This window comes from Rhipicephalus microplus, chromosome 6, assembly GCF_043290135.1.
Source record: "Rhipicephalus microplus isolate Deutch F79 chromosome 6, USDA_Rmic, whole genome shotgun sequence".
Classification (NCBI taxonomy): Eukaryota; Metazoa; Arthropoda; class Arachnida; order Ixodida; family Ixodidae; genus Rhipicephalus; species Rhipicephalus microplus.
In genome coordinates, this window is record NC_134705.1 from 102,243,082 (window position 1) to 102,258,709 (window position 15,628).

The 15,628-nt window shown below is 48.3% G+C and overlaps 1 protein-coding gene across 4 annotated transcripts in view; it reads left to right on the forward strand.

Moving 5' to 3' along the window:
* Positions 1-15,628, forward strand: part of LOC142765398 (uncharacterized) — a 197,419-nt gene that overhangs the window by 71,707 nt on the left and 110,084 nt on the right. The gene's annotated exons all lie outside the window — the stretch shown is intronic.

The following is a 15,628-nucleotide window of genomic DNA, read 5'->3' on the forward strand; positions in this document are numbered from 1 at the left end:
TTAAGGTTACACCTACCATTTTCCTTTCCATTGCACGCTGCGTCGTCCTCAATTTAAGCTGAACCATCTTTGTGAGTCTCCAGGTTTCTGCTCCGCAGCTAAGTACCGGCAAGATACAGCTGTTATATACCTTCCTCTTAAGGGATATTGGCAATCTACCTGTCATAATTTGAGAGTGCTTGCCGAATGTGCTCCACCCCATTCTTATTCTTCTAGTTACTTCACTCTCGTGGTTAGGCTCTGCGGTTATTACCTGCCCTTAAGTAGACATAGTCTTTTACAACTTCAAGTGCACTATTACCTATCTCGAAGCGCTGCTCCTTTCCGAGGTTGTTGTACATTACTTTGGTTTTCTGCAGAATAATTTTAAGACCCACTTTTCTGCTCTCCTTGTGTAACTCCGTAATCATGAGTTGCAATTCATCCCTTGAGTTACTCAGCAATGCAATGTCATCGGCGAAGCGCAGGTTACTAAGGTATTCTTCATTAACTCTTATCCCTAACTGTTCCCATTCTAGGCTTCTGAAAACCTCCTGTAAGCACGCGGTAAATAGCATTGGGGAGATTGTGTTCCCCTGCCTTACACCGTTCTTGATTGGTATTCTGTTGCTTTCTTTATGAAGTACTATGGTAGCAGTTGATCCTCTGTAGATTTCTTCCAGAATGTTTATATATACTTCATCTACGCCCTGATTCCGCAGTGTCTGCATGACGGCTGATATTTCTACTGAATCAAACGCCTTCTCGTAATCTATGAATGCTATGTATAGTGGTTGGTTATACTCTGAGCATTTCTCTATTACCTGATTGATAGTATGAATGTGGTCAATTGTTGAGTAGCCTGTTTGAAATCCTGCTTGTTCCTTTGGTTGATTGAATTCTAATGTTTTCTTTACTCTGTTAGCAATTACCTTTGTAAATAGCTTGTACACTACAGAGAGCAAGCTGATTGGCCTGTAATTCTTCAAGTCCTTGTAATCTCCTTTCTTATGTATTAAGATGATGTTAGCGATTTTCCAAGACTCTGGTACCCTTCCCGTCAGGAGACACCTCGTAAACAGGGTGGCTATTTTTTCTAACACAATCTGTCCTCCATCTTTCAGCAGATATGATGTTACCTGATCCTCACCAGCAGCTTTGCCTCTTTGCATGCTCTCCAACGCTTTTGTGACTTCTTCTATCATTACTGTTGGGGTGTCATCTGGGTTACTGCTAGTTCTTATAGTATTAAGGTCGTGGTTTTCTCTGCTACTGTACAGATCTCTGTAAAACTCCTCCGCTATTTTAACTATCCTATCCATATTGGTAGTTATTTTGCCTTCCTTGTCCCTTAGTGCATACATCCGACTTTTGCCTATCCCAAGTTTCCTCTTCACTGCTTTGAAGCTTCCTCCGTTTTGCAGAGCGTGTTCAATTATCTCCTTGTTATACCTTCTTACATCGCATACTTTACGTCTATTAATCAACTTCGAAAGCTCTGCCAGTTTTATTTTGTCTGTTGTACTTGACACTTAAATGATTTGACGCTTCCTAGTTAGATTCTTCGTTTCCTGGGAAATCTTGCTAGTGTCCTGTCTAACTACCCTGCCTCCAACTTCCACTGCAGACTCCGTAATGATACTCGTCAGATTATCATTCATTGTATCTACGCTAAGGTTGGTTTCCTCACTGAGAGCCGAGTACCTGTTCTGCAGCGACACTCTGAATTCCTGTACTTTCCCTCTCAGCGCTAGCTCATTGATTGGCTTCTTGCGTATCAGTTTCTGTCGTTCCTTCTTCAAGTCTAGGCGAATTCGAGACCATACCATTCTATGGTCACTGCATCGTACCTTGCCAACCACTTCCCCATCCTGCACGATTCGTTGGTGTGCAGTCTTTATAAAGTCAATTTCGTTCTTATTTTCGCCATTAGGGCTCCTCCATGTCCACTTGCGGTTTTCTCGTTTTCAGTAGAAGGTATTCAAAATCCGCAAATTATTGCGTTCTGCGAATTCTACTAGTAGCTCTCCTCTGGCGTTTCTAGTGCCGATGCCATAATCTCCTACTGCCTGGTCTCCAGCTTGCTTCTTCCCTACTTTTGCATTAAAGTCGCCCATCACTATAGTATACTGTGTTTTTACCTTACTCATTGCCGATTCCACGTCTTCATAGAAGCTTTCAACTGAAGCGTCATCATGGCTGGATGTAGGCGCGTAAGCCTGTACTACCTGCATCTTGTATCTTTTATTCAGTTTAATTACAATACCGACCACCCTTTCATTAATGCTATAGTATTCCTCTATGTTGCCAGCTATGTTTCTGTGAATTAGGAACCCCACTCCCAGTTCTCTTCTGTCTGCCAAGCCCCGATAGCAAAGAACGTGCCCATTCTGTAGCACCGTATAGGCCTCATCTGTCCTCCTAACCTCACTGAGCCCTATCCCATTTAACACCCTCTAGCTCCTCGAATAGTACAGCTAGACTTCCCTCACTAGATAAGGTTCTAGCGTTAAACGTTGCCAAGTTCAGGTTCCAATGGCGGCCTGTCCGGATCCAGAGATTCTTAGCACCCTCTGCTGCGTTGCAGATCTGACCGCCGCCGTGGTCAGTTGCTTCGCAGCTGCTGGGGACTGAGGGCCGTGAGTTATTTGACGTATGCATGTGGGAGGTAGTGGCCAGATACTGCACCAGGGTGGCCAATCCTTATCTGTGAGGGAGTGCGTTCCCGGCGGTGGTTACCGGTGAGGCCGCACCGCAGGCCTGTTAATGCAGTTCCATCAATACGCGGTTTTTTTTATTCCGGTTGGGAACTGCGCGGCACCGGGATTTGAACCAAGGACCTCTTGCATGCGAGGCGGATGCTCTAACCACTACACCATCGCCGCACCTCACACACACACATATATATATATTTAAGGGAAAGAAGTGTATACCCAAGGGCTAATTTTTCCGTGTTAAACACAATATTAATAAGATCTAACAGAGAGTAATGCCAAGGAATGTACAGGGGAAGTTATTAGAAGCAATGGAATGTAAATAAGAAGAAAGAAAAGTGGATGAAAAAATAACCAGCCGTGAACAGAAAACGGACTACTTATATATATATATATATATATATATATATATATATATATATATATATATATATATATATATATATATATATATATATATATATATATATATATATATATATATATATATATATATATATATATATTTATATATATATAAGTAGTCAAGTAGATCCTCAGCGAGCAGTCACAACGTGGTTTATTTCAGCGTTTCAGCCAGAGTCTGGCCTTCATCAGGATTGAGGGTACATTTGTTGGTGCTCGGCCTTTTAAAATCTCAAAGGAGAGGGCAAAAGAGAGAAAAAAAAGAAAGAAAAAAAGAAAAAAAAGCAGGTGGACTCCACCGGGCGCTTGCTTTTCACTCTTACTTCCCCTTCCCCCTCCCTCCCTCTCCCTTTTCTCTTTTTCACCTTTAGGATGTCAGCGGTCTGTGTATCCTTCCTTTCACTAAACGTATTGTTCCCGATCAGATGGCACCGCATGGCTCTGGCGGTTCGGTGTGGGGAAAAAGAGCTTTTTGTGGAGTTTAAGCCTTTAATTACTCAGCATCTCCTCGACATCTTGTCGTTGAAAGAGGGAGCCGCGTATTGCCGCAGAGGCTGCCAAGAGGATGCAATGTCAATTCTTGCCCGCTGCTGGATTACGTGTGCAGTAGGGACATCTAGATTGTGCACAGGATTGCTGTTAGGCAAGTCATGCTTGGCACAATTGATTGGATAGTAGGGTAAAAACAGAAACAGACAACAGCTCTACTTAGGAAGAGTAGTTACACTTGGAAATATTTTGAGATGTTTAGTGTCCTTCGCAGCTGCAGTGCCGTGAACTCAGTTATTATTTTCATTATGCCGTTGTTTTCTAATGCTTTAATTGCTACAAGTGTACCCGGATTCTCATTTATTCCTTTATCGAGGGTGTTAAATCAGTGGATAAGGTATGACTCCGTTGTCCACGTCATCTGTTTGATATAAATGCCGTCTCTAAGAGTGTTACTGATAGATTGTTGAATGTTTGGTCGGGAAGATTGAGTGACGTTTTTATAGAGGTAAACTTGGGGCTGGTTTCCCATGGGCTCTGTGATTATTGAAACGAATCCTAAATGGTGTTTCTGTTTGTCTGATGTATTGTAAACTGCACAAGTCGCATTCGAGTAGGTATACCACATTAGAGGATTCGCATGATAGGTTTTCTCATATGTTAATTGAAAACTTGGATTGTGCACTGGTTGCTTTGTTTGTTTCTCGCATCGCTTTACATACAAGACATCGTGACTTTAAACGAGATCGGCATGAATTATTAGGGGCGTGGTGTTGATTTGAGAATTAACGAGTGTGTCTTTGAGGTTGTGTGGTCGTCAGTAAAAGACGCCAGGAGCGGATGGGAACGCGCATTTCAGACGTTCACTTTGTTCCAGAATGTTGTAATGTCGTTTAAAGACTTTGTTTTCATTGGGTAAGTTTGTGCTGTAAGTTAAGCAGAGCTTTGTTCATCGCGGGTCTTTTTTTCGGAGGTAGCTTCATACTTAAGTCACCACGCTTCAGTTTTCTCGCTTTTTGAATGGCGTCATAAATTACAAGGGCGGGTATTTTTGTTTATCGAGCATAAGTTTTATTCTCTGTGAGCTCGTGTCGAAATCAACGTTAGCAGATTCGCTTAAACCGGTGAGCCTGGCTGTCTGGAATACTGTTTTTACAGTGGTGCGGGTGATCGCTTTGGTAATGGAGGTATAGTTGTCGATCCCTTGGTTTGCCATATAGGGTTGTAGAAAGCTTGTCTTCTTCTATCTTTATGATAACATCAAGAAAATTTACGGTTGCTTGCGAGTAGGTATGTGTGAAGTGTATGTTCGGATGTACAGCGTTGTAAATGTAGATAAAGCTGAGAAGTTCATCCTCGCTGTGGGTACAAATAAGAAAGATGTCAACTATGTATCTTCAGTATAACAGTGATTTCAAGGACGTTTGTGTAACAAATTCTGATACTAGCTTTCCCAGATATATGCGTGCATAACTGGGTACCGTTTTGGTGCCCATAGTGGTTCACCTCAGTTGTCGAAAGTACTTTTGGTTAAATTCAAATGAATTTATTTGGAGGACCATTCTCGTCAAATTTGCGATGGGAGAGAAATCTGGGTTGCTAGATTGTCTATGGTCTGCGTACATGTTTTGTAACGCAGCTATGCCGTAATCACGAGGAATATTTGTATACAATCAAGAGACATCAAGAGTAACCAAGTACGAGTTTTTCGGCGCAGACAGACCTGCAATGTCTTGAAGAAAATGTGAGGTATCTCTCATGTACGATGCGAGGGTGCATGGAATGTGGCTTATTTGTTTGTCCGCGTACCCTGATATGGGTTCAGTTATTGTACCGATGTTTGATATGATTGGTCGACCTGGGTTTCCGGGTTTATGTATTTTCGGGAGGATGTAAAAGTGACCTGGACGAGCGTATGCTGCTCGCATTAGTTTGTGGTCAGTGTTGATTATCTTTTCCGCATCCAATAGTTTTTTAGGTCTGTTGATAAGTGAGTGAGTAAAAACTTTATTGAACATGTCCGGCGTCATTGAGCGGGGTGGGGCTACAAGCACCCCGGCCAAGGTGACGGCCTCGAGTCCTTGGACCCGGGCGGCATCCTGGGCTTGCCGGACGGCCCATAGTTGATCAGCAAGGTCGTGGCTGAGCAGAGCCGCCTCCCATCACGCCTCGCGGTTCGAGACTGCCATGTCTACCGGGTTCGTAGGGGACTGCTGCGCGTTACCGGTACACTTCCACAGCATGTGCTGCAGCGTCGCTCTGGCTCCGCACGCCTTACACGCGTCGGACGTATAAATGCCTGGGTAGCAGAGGAGAAGGATCACCGGATTCGGGTACGTGTGTGTCTGTAGTTGTCTCCAGGCAACCTGCTCTTTCTTGTTTAGTTTGGCGTGGGGTGGTGGATATTTGCATCTGTTCAGTCTGTAGTGTTGCGTGATGTCTCTGAAAGTGGTCATGCGTTCCCCCCACGTCCATTCCCGCATCGCTGTCGAAGTGTGCGAGACATCGGGACTGTCGGCAGGCGTCGCAGCTTGGCGTGTAAGTCCTCGAGCCGCGGCGTGGGCAGTCGCGTTGCCCGCAAGCGGAGGGTCCGTGTGGGCGGGGGTCCATACGAGAAAACTGTCGTTTTTGCGGCAGATGTTGCGTTCGTGAATTTGGAGAATGCGGGCCGCTTTGCGGGAGATCCGGCCGCTGGCGTAGTTGCGTATCGCCGCCTGCGAGCCGCCTTTTATCACCTCGGCGTCCGTGGTGGCTATCGCGAGGGCTATGGCAGCTTCTTCGGCCGCCTCCGTGTTTTCCGTGCCTATCGTCGCACTCGTGACGCAAGTTCCTACATGATCCGTGATCGCGACCGCGAAGCCGCGGTGGCAGTCGTAACGGGCTGCGTCCACGTAAACTGTGTCTTTGCTATTGCCGAATTTCTTTTCAAGGTCTTGGGCGCTCCTGTTGCGCCGACCGATGTGATGTGTCGGGTGCATGTTCTTAGGCAACGGCATAACGACGATGCGCTCGCGAATACGTCTGGGCATCCCGACCTTTTCGCCGCGCTGCGTATGGTAGTTGATACCCAGTGTCTCGAGAATGTGTCGACCAGTTCTGGTCTTCGCCAGACGTTCGTACTGGGCGATGTTGTGTGCTTCGATTATCTCATCTAGAGCATTGTGCAACCCCAGCTCGAGAAATTTTTCCGTGCTGGTATTGGCCGGTAATCCGATTGCGCGTTTGTACGCCTTGCGGATGAGACAATCTAGTTTGGTGCGTTCAGTCGCCTGCCACTTGAGGTAGGAGGCGACGTACGTTATATGGTTCATAGCGAAAGCATGTACCAGGCGAATGGTGTTGCTTTCCTTCATTCCGCTATGCCGATTTGTTATTCGTTTCAGCAACCGGATTGTTTCATTGACCGCGCCCTCTAGTCTGTGAACGGTTTCGCCGTTGTGGCCGTTGGCGGACAGGCGCAAGCCCAGTACCCTAATGATGTTAACTTGTGGGATGACAGCGCCATCTGATGTGCGTACATTGATTTCTCTATATGCGCACTCGAATGCGGAATCGGCGTTCTTGGGTTTACGGCCCCTGCGCGATGGTCTATGGAGCAGGAGCTCCGATTTAGCTGCGGAACATTCGAGGCCAGTGTCGCGAAGGTAGTCCTGCACCACGTCGACGGCTTCCTGCAGCGTTTGCTCTACGTGGCCGTCATTTCCCTCGGCAACCCAGAGGGTGATATCATCGGCGTACAAGCTATGGTGGAGGCCTTCTATCTCAGCGAGTTTTCGTGGTAATCCGACAAGCACGAGGTTAAAGAGCATGGGCGAGATTACGGAGCCCTGCGGCGTGCCCGTACAACCCATGTATATGTCCTGCGATTCTAGTTCGCCGATCGCTAATCGGGCCCGGCGGCCCGTAAGAAAATCCCGTACGTAGTGGTACGTTCTCTCGCCAAGTCCCAACGCTCGTATACTTTCAAGTATCGCAGCATGGCTAACGTTGTCGAACGCCTTTTTGAGGTCGAGCCCGAGTATCGCTTTGGTGGATCGTGTGGGATTGTCTACGATATCGTGCTTGAGTTGAAGCATAACGTCCTGTGTGGAAAGGTTACGACGGAACCCCAGCATCGTGTGTGGGAGCATGTTTCGGTCCTCGAGGTAGTTGGTAAGGCGAGCGAGAACCACATGTTCCATGACCTCACCAACGCAGGACGTCAGGGATATCGGTCGAAGGTTGTCAATCTGTACTCGTTTGCCCGGTTTGGGGATCATAATTATGCGCGCCGTTTTCCACGAGTTCGGTATAGCGCCCGCATTCCAGCACTCGTTCATGTAAGCCGTCAGTTGTTCTATCGACTCATCGTCCAAGTTACGTAGCGCTTTGTTGGTTATCCCGTCGGGGCCTGGCGCCGACTTTGTGTTGAGCCTGTGCAGCACCGCCCCACCTCTGCAACGCTGAAGTCCTCGTCTAGCTCCGCGTTACCCTCACGCTCCCAGCCGTATGCCGAGTGCGCGAGGGGGCTACGTGACTGAAAGTAACGGCTTCGCACGTCATCTAGAAAGTCCGCGTGGGTGCCTTTGTAGTCGTGCAGCAACTTGTTAAGCTTATGTGCGTGCGATGTTTTCGTCTCCTCTGGATCCAAGAGGTGCCGGAGGAGATGCCACGTCTTGGCCCGTCCCAGCTGGTTCTCCATCCCATTGCAGATCTCTTCCCATTGCGTTTTGCATACCTGCAACGCGTGCTCTTCCATGTCCCTGCTTAGCCGTGCTATGCGTCTGCGCAGCGTTCGATTGTGGCGTTGACGCTTCCACCTGTCTTGCAGGCTGCGCTTGGCTTCCCACATGTGTAGGAGTTTGCTGTCTACCACTTCGAGCTGGGCTTCTGGCGGAACCTCCCGCGTCGCCGTTTCTAAATCCCCCTTGAGCGTCGCAGTCCAGCTATCTATATCCTCAATAGCCGCATTGCCACGATTCTGCTCTTTCCGGACTTTGCGAAACGCGTCCCAATCCACCAGCCGGTGGTTCTTGCCCTTGGTACCTTCCCGATGAACGCGGTGGTGAGGTTCAGCGTCGACCTAGATCTCGATCACTGAGTGATCGCTACCCAGGCCCTCCTGTGTATTGTGCCATCGCGCGCTAGCAACGTTCTTGGTAAATGTGAGGTCGGGTGAGGTGTCTGCACATACGCTGTTACCCCTGCGTGTAGGCGCGGAAGGGTCTATGGTGAGCTCGAGGCCCTCATTCTGCGCATCGTCCCAAAGGCGCTTACCTTTTGGCGTTTCGTAGCCGTACCCCCACGCCGCGTGGGGCGCGTTGAAGTCGTCCGCGATGAGCAAGGGCCCGTCGGCAGCTGCCTCGCGCGCCTCTCGCAGTAACGTGCTAAATCGGTGTCTGGCTTTGGGTCTGCTATACACGTTCAGCACAAACAGGCTGGGGCCGCACCCTTTCGTCGGAATGAGCTCTATGAATACATGCGGTATGCTAACGTTCATAAGTTCGCGTTGCGCCACGGTGAGGTTGCGTCGCACTAGCGTTGCAGCGGCCGGTGGGGCTGCCGCGGTCACAGCTTCGTCTATAGATTTGTACCCGCCAGCTTGACCAGGTCATTGGTTTCCTGCAATAGTATTACGTCCGGTCGTTGCCGGCTACGTAAGAAGTGTTGGAGAAGCGCCCGTTTCCTCCTGTACCCCCTGCAGTTCCACTGCCAGATAGTGAACGTGTTTCGTGTGTTATGCTGTTGTGGGCGTTGTGTTTGTTTGATTTCGTGTCGAGCCATCGTGACTGTACGTGTTATGGTTTGCCGTCCGGCTGATCCTGCGCCTCTTCGTCGGGTAACGGCCTAAAGTACGGTTTCCCAGTCGTTCGTACTGGGCGACCCACTGCGGCTGGAAGTCGCATTTCGATATTGTCTATGCGCGTTTGCAGCGTCGCGACCATTTTTGTGAGCTGAGATATTGCAATGCTCAACTGTTCGGTTTGTGCGGTTTGCTGAGCGATTGCATTGTTAAGTTGCGCGGTTTGCTGCGCGTGTTGGGTCATCATCGCGTCTACCTTGTCGTCGAGTCTATCGACTCGTTTGCGGAGTTTCTCCTCGCGTTTCTGCGATTTGACGTCGAATTGTTCCAGGTCAAGTGCCTTACGTTTTGTGGGTGCGGGGTGCGCGTCTTGAGCCTCCATGACTTCCTCCACTCTCTCGGCTGTACAAGCAGCCGCGTCGGCTGCGACGGGTTTAATTGGAGGAGGAGGAGGAAAGGGAACTGTCGGGGCCTCCCCCTTCAACGTGGCAATTTCGTTTCTTAACCTTGCATTTTCCTGCTTTAGTTCTTGGAATAATGATTCGAATTGATCCAATCGTTTCCGCACTAGACTTTCTGGGTCGCTGTTGCGTTTGTAAGCAGAGCTGCCGCGTCTGTCTACATCTGGGTTTCTATCAATGGCAGTCTCGGTTCGCGTTAGCGGTGCGCTGGGCGCGCGTCCGGAGGCGACGTCCACCCACCTCAATTTATGGGGGTCAACCTCTCCTCCGCCTTTGGCTGCCGCTGTGTGGTTGGCTCGGGCCGTCGACGTGCTGCGAGGCTTCGCTGAACGGGGTCGGGAGACGCTGCGAGAGCGGGCTCGAGAACGAGTACGGGAGTGAGTGCGGCTCCGCGCGCGGGTCTCTCTTGAGGCCGATCGACTGTTGCCGCGACGTCGTCTCGGTGCGTGGCGTCGTCCGTAGCCCTCCTCCCCGTCGTTGACCGTGCTGCTACTGCTGTAAGCGGCCTCAGCCTCCTCGCGCATTCTGCGTTCCCACTGTCGGCGCTTGACTAGGTAGGGTGTCTTGTACTTAGCTTTGCACTTGCGGTCTCCGGTGAGGTGACCCTTTCCGCACAGTTGGCACACCGGCTCGCACCGATGATCGTCGGGCGGGTTACCGCATCCGCACCCACGGCACTTCTTGTCGTTCGGGTTGGGGGCACACGTCGGCCTTGTGTCCCAGACGACCACACTCGTAGCACATAAAGATATGTTTCTTGTAAAGAGTGCACCTTATCACCATCCCGCCGTAGTTCACGTAACGAGGCACGTAGTAGCCGTCGAAAAGGATTATCACGTTGGTCGTGTTTCCCATGCGCTTGGCATGCAGGACGTTCGGGTTGCGGTGGTTAACCAGACTTCTCACGACGTCCGCCGGCTTTTCGTCTAGCGATATGCCCCTGATGAGGCCTTTGGACGTGTTCTCCGGAGCCGCTCTGTAGGCACTCGCTTCGAACTCACGGTCGCCAATTCGCAGCTTGCAAATGCCTCCATATTGTCTAGCGCGATCTTCTGACGGCGTGCTTACCACAATAACGTTTTGTCGCTCATTGAGACAGACGCTGTCCTCCTCGGCTACCTCACGCCCCACCCCTGCAGCGTTGCGTATGCAGCAGTGGACGCGGTCCTTCTGGTAGTGGGATACGTTGAAGCCATCCCGGGGTCGCACGATGATCTTGTAGTCATCCGTTGGCAGGTTGGGCATTCGGCTCGTCATGGTGATCTTCCGCACGTACTGCGTCGCTTTCTGAATAAACGCCGCCTTCTCGGTAGACACTGGCGTTGCTTGCTGGTTCTTCGCTGGGTCGGCGTCTCCACCCGCCTTCTTGGTGTTTCGTTTGATCTCGCACCATCCCTGCTCTTTTCCGAACTCTGTCGGCGATATCTCCTCCCCTTCGACTTGCACGAATTCCATTTCAGGCGCCGGTGCAGCGGATGGGGCACCCGCTTGCTCCGACGACTTGTCAGGCCTGCCGTGTCTTGTCTACTGGCTTGACTGTCGTGCCAGCGTGGCGGTACGGGCAATCTTCGAAAAGTGACCGAAACACGGGCTCACCTGCTCAAATGATATCGGGAGAGACCACAGGACTTTCGCAGTCACTTGGGAATACTCTGAACTGAATGGCTGGAAAGAAATCGCCGAAAACCATAGAAAATCTGCGGAGCCGATGCGACGCGCGTCCGCACACCGTGGCCCCCTAGCGGCCAATCGTCTGTTGATAAGATACGTTTTTATTCCTCCGTCGGATCACCTTGAAAGCCTTCGTAAAATTTTGAGTCGTCTAGTCGGCAGTATGCTTCTTGTAAGTAGTTGGTTGTATTGAGGACTACAATTGCTCCTTTGTCAGCGGGTTTTATTGTTGTGTCTGTCCTAGATGCCAGATTTCTCATACTTAATTTTTAAGATTTTGTCAAGTTTTCTCGTTTTACTTTCTGTCTGTGGTATTTTTGTACGATATCTTTCTGTACTGTAATGATATAGCGGTCCAGGCACTTGTCTCAATTACTGTTTGGTGTCTAATAATTTAATTTGCGACGGTGAATTGTTTCGCGGTTAGAAGAACTGTCCAAGAAATATTCGTGCAACCTTAAGCTTCTGGCGAAGTTGTCGAGGTTCTCGGAGCAAATGGAATTCATCGTAAAATTTTGTGGTCGGGTAGAAGCTTAGTCCCTTAGATAGCAGTTTTTCTTCGTCAGGTGACAAACTCGTGCCCGAAAGGTTTACAATCGAAGTGTCAAAGGGTGTGTTCATAGATGGGTGCTCGTTTGTATTGCTAGTGGTTTTCTGGGTGGTGGTGTTGTAGTGATAAGGAACTATCTCAGGGAACGCGGGGTTGGACACATGGCCTCTTTTGAGTTAATGAATTTTTGTGATGAAGATGGCTTGGTATTTATTCTGTTCAAATTCTGTTAACCGGGTTATATCTTCGTTCGATAAAGTGTTGTAGCGAAGAATGGTTTTGATCATAGCAACCAGTTCTCTACCTGCTTATCACTGTGATTGAGAGCGATTTCTGTTAACTTAGGAGATGCCTCAAGGAGGACATTATTCCATGTTGTTTGGTCATGTTCGTCTACATTTGTAGCGGATAATGTGAGGGAGAGTGTCATACCCTTGGGGGCTATTCTAGCGCGAAGGTACACTTGAAATGTTGACTGATGAATTTTACGTCTGATTCGTTTTTCAGGAAGTTTTCGTACTTTAAGAAAGGTGGCACTGCAACTGGGAAGCGATGAGCTGGACTTACATTTCAGAGGTCAATATTCTTTCGGGTGTGGCGATGACAGTAATGAAGTCCGAGTATTGTAGTTATCTCCGGCAGGCCTTCGTCGTTGAAGGGAGAATTTCGGCGTTGGGTTCCCAGTGAACGTCCTCGTAGGAAGTTCCGGTCCCGGGGTCCGCAATACAGGGACGTGGCTTCGTAGTTAGCCAGGCTTCCCTTTGAGGAATAAAGTAGTGGTGCTGCCGTGTAGTGCTTTTGGTCTCGGCATCCGCAATGGAGGGACGCGTGTTGGCTGTCCAGCAGACTTCCCCCCTAGTAGTGGTGCGCTGTTGATGATGGTAAGGGGTTGCTTGTGGCTCGTGGGAGTCACAGTTTCGCCGATCGTCGGGAACTCGTCTGTGATGTTGGGTGGGTGCGGGGCTCCTGGAGTATGTTGATACGAAGAGTTCTTTTCGTGGGCTCCTCAAATATGTTGATAAGAAGAGTTCTTGTCATGGGTGTCTTGTTGTGATGAACGGATATTGACAGGAGCTACGAGCTGAATTATTTGCGCAAGAGGACAGACGAGAATATCGACAAGTCAAAGTCTTTATTTTCTTGAACTCATCTTTCATGCTTTCCACAACGCGTTACGACAGCGCATTGGTCTGTGGGATATGATGTATTGGCCTAATTTATGAATATCATTGCGCTTCATGAACTAAGAGAATTTCCTCTATGGGAAAAGCACTTCAGTGTTGAACATCACTGTGTGTGATACGTCATAAGAAAAAAAAACATTTTTCTCAATTTTTGATGGCCCCACAATGTGAATGTAAACATTACCTTGTGACTCTTGTAAGAAGTCAATTGCATTTTGTGCCTATACGTCGGCACAGTATAATGTTTCAGCAGGGTTCCAGTTTCGGCTCACTGCGGCTTTCATGCTACGCTTGGTGGCTTAGTCAAATTTAGGAATACTGTTCTTTTACGGCAAGCTCTTGCAATAAATCCCAATCACATTGGCTGTAGTCTTAAATTTTTTCCGTAGTCACGTTTAATTTCAGCTCTACCAACATAGAATGACCCATTGTGGTCAACGCATCGACTAATGGGAGATAGTAAAGTAACAAGAAATTTCTATTCTTGTAGTCCACAGCTCAAATAAGTTGTCGTGACGGGCTTCGTTCGTAGGAATCTAAACAATGTAATCAGGAGAGGTGGTGTCAATGGTTATCTTTATTGTGTCGTCGTACGATGTGATGAATTGCACAATGAAGAAACCTTGCAATGTGCTTGCAACAAACTTGCCACGCACCTCTGGGAATGGGGTGAATTTTCAGATGAGCACAATGAAAGGTTCAATTTTCTCGACGGACTGGATTTGTCTTGGACTACTCTCACTGCCATTGCAATTTCATATGGCGAATTTCGCGAAGAGTACTTCAAAGGGGCCATGCCTGTCGTTCACCAGATTTGCAGGGCACTTCTGTCAATGCTGTCTCCATTACTTGCGATATATTTCAAATGAGCTCAATCAAGGGGTGTTAGGTCATATTAGAAATAAGCGCTCACGTTGTCGTCACTATTTCTTACGATGAATTTTTCCGTGGGCAAAATTGAAGGCTTAATGTTGATGATGAAGGACACTTGAAGTGTATGGCTATCATTCCCCTTTTCATTCCCCAACTAGAGTTTACGAAAAAGCAGAAGTCTAAATGCGCGTTATGCATTAGACTCGCATTGTGTCACTGTCACCACAATCAACATTCCGAATCCACTCAGCGGAAAACTCGTAGTAAGAAATAGTGATGACAGCATGAGTACTCGTTGCCCCATCTCCATTATAGAACCTTTTTCAACAAAGGCGCCCCAGCGCAGCGGACGCGAACTACAGTCTGCCGCCATTGTGAGTGCACCGCAGCAGACGACGCAGGCTGTGTGTCCAAGCGACGCTGATGCGCGTTCCTTGTAGCGCACACAGACACCTCTTGCGTTGCTGGAGGACGCCGACCACGTCGGGAGGGCACACCGATGAAAGTCTCTTGCAGGCTGGATCAATGCATTTTCAGTCATAATAAGCCAAACTGCAACCCGTTGAAGAGTACAAAATATTGTTCATTGTGCAGCGGAAGCAGCTCAGAAAGCTTATCGGAGAGTACTAGGAGCTCGTTCAAGTTAGAAAACGGTGCGATTGCACTGTGTGATACAGAGAACTGGCCGCCAACAGAAACATCACAGCACTCCCACATTTGACGGCTGGCTTTCTATGGCCTCATGATGGCACTAGCTATCCCACACTCCTTTGCGAAGCGAAACTGACGAAAAGCTCACTGTCAAGTGGCGTAATAGAAAATGGTCTATAGCCTTAGAGCTCTTGATGTGCCCATTTCAAACTCATTGCCAGGAGTGGTGATAGCATCGACAGAAGTGCCCTACGAATCTTCTTGAATCACCCAATGTGCTTAGAGACAAGCTGAAGGCCCATGATGAAGGAGAAAACATATGCTCAACTCTCACACAAATCCATATACTCGGACTGTCCTGTTGTTAGTGTTCAGGTTGTGAAGTACCACCTGTTGGTCGACATATATAGGGTGGATACTCTAGCCGACTGCATATGCAATGCGGAAGAATTCTTTCAAGCAATAAAAAAGGTTTCTTTGCACCAATGCCACCGAATCTGCAGATGTTGTGAACGACTCTTCCGCCTATTTAGTGCGTTATTTTGCATGCGTCGTTAAAAAAAGTTTGAACAATGCAAAGGATTGTGGTAATCTATTTCATCTCCTTCTGTAAAGCAGCATTGATTGTAAAGCAGCTTTAAACGGCCACTTACAAAACAATCTCGGGCAATTAAATCTTTTACACTATTATTAGAAAAATTACGGTGCCACGTGCAGGGAGCAGCTAGCTGAAACGTCGCCACGAATAGTGCTTTCTTACAATGTAGGCAAAGTCACAGTTACTACAGCTCTCTCATAGATATGTTATGAAAAGTTGTACACTCTCTGAGTGTTTGTAGCAATTACAAATTTGTGACGGTTGTATTGTG